The sequence below is a fragment of the Brassica oleracea genome, chromosome C9, assembly GCF_000695525.1.
Source record: "Brassica oleracea var. oleracea cultivar TO1000 chromosome C9, BOL, whole genome shotgun sequence".
Classification (NCBI taxonomy): domain Eukaryota; kingdom Viridiplantae; phylum Streptophyta; class Magnoliopsida; order Brassicales; family Brassicaceae; genus Brassica; species Brassica oleracea.
Genome location: NC_027756.1, coordinates 46,567,802 through 46,568,404, shown reverse-complemented (window position 1 = coordinate 46,568,404; position 603 = coordinate 46,567,802).

Genomic DNA, 603 nt, shown 5'->3' with positions numbered 1-603 from the left:
TCAGAGGTCCCGGGTTCGATAAATATGGTTCGGTAGAGCACTAATTAGTTGGAAACGTATTCAGTTTAGTCACTCTTATTGTCTAATCCCAAAAGGTTATAAGATTGTTGATTTTGGTAGACTTTCTGCTACATTGCATTTTACTTTTAAAAGATCTTTGCCATTGAGAAAAGTCATTCTTTTAGTAATTGGTTGTATAGATGAAGACAAGCGACTAGTCTTTGTACTGAGAGTTGTGTGTGTATTATTATGCCTCATTTTTTGCAAATGCTTATTCTAGTATGGGTTTGTAGTTTTGTTTCCTTTGGACCAATTGATAATGCAAACTCATTATCCTTTTATGTTTAAGTTTTTATTTACCATGATCTATTTAAAGTTTTTGAGATTATCTTATCTTTATTTATTTTTGGAATTGGTTTTGAGTTATCAATATATCAAAACTATTGTTGGATTTTAGTGTGTTAAAATTTATCATATATCAAACAATTGTTAGACTTTTATTTAAATATTTTAATCAAATTTACAAAATTATAATCATTATTTATAATTTCATTGTCTTATTTTCATTAAAATAAATTTATGAAATTTAAAACAGAATTTTAA